This window comes from Calidris pugnax, unplaced genomic scaffold, assembly GCF_001431845.1.
Source record: "Calidris pugnax isolate Ruff unplaced genomic scaffold, ASM143184v1 scaffold95, whole genome shotgun sequence".
Taxonomy (NCBI): Eukaryota; Metazoa; Chordata; class Aves; order Charadriiformes; family Scolopacidae; genus Calidris; species Calidris pugnax.
This window is the reverse complement of record NW_015090885.1, coordinates 11,232,347-11,232,955: the sequence shown is the minus strand read 5'-3', so window position 1 is coordinate 11,232,955 and position 609 is coordinate 11,232,347.

Here is a 609-nt window from a genome sequence, read left to right as displayed (position 1 = left end):
CGGCGGAGAAGGGGGGGGGGGAGGAGGGAGGAGGGAAGGAGGGGGCGTCCTCCCGCCGTTGATTGGCTACGGCCGCTGGCGCGGGGGCGGCAGCGCGCCTCTGGTGCCTGCCCCCGGAGCGGCGGTGACGGAGGCAGCGCCGTTACCGGCGGCGGGCACACTCCCCCCCCCTCCCCCGGGAAACCGGAACAGCCCGCGGGAAGGGCTCCGACACGAGCCCAGTTTTTGCTTTTTTATTAATTATCGGGAGGTATTTTCCTTGAGCGCTTGGGCTCTGGGGTCGCGGAGGGCTCCGTTTATGAGTAGCGGCGGAATAAAATGGCTGACTGGCGCCGCCGGGGCCGAGACGGGGGAAGGTGCCGAGTCTGAGGCGAGGGGAGGTGCTGAGGGGGCGGCTCCTGCTGCCCGGCCCCCAGCGACTCCACCGGTCGCTTCAGTGATGCTGAACGCGGTCTAACACCCCCTTTGCCGGGGCTGGGGGGGGGAAGACTTCCCCTCACGGACGGCCGGCAACGTTGAACCCCTCCTCCGCCCCCGCTCTGGGGGCGGAGCGGAGAAGGGGGCGGGCAGAGACCTCCGGCTTGGTCTCGCTTTCCCGTAAATCAGCTG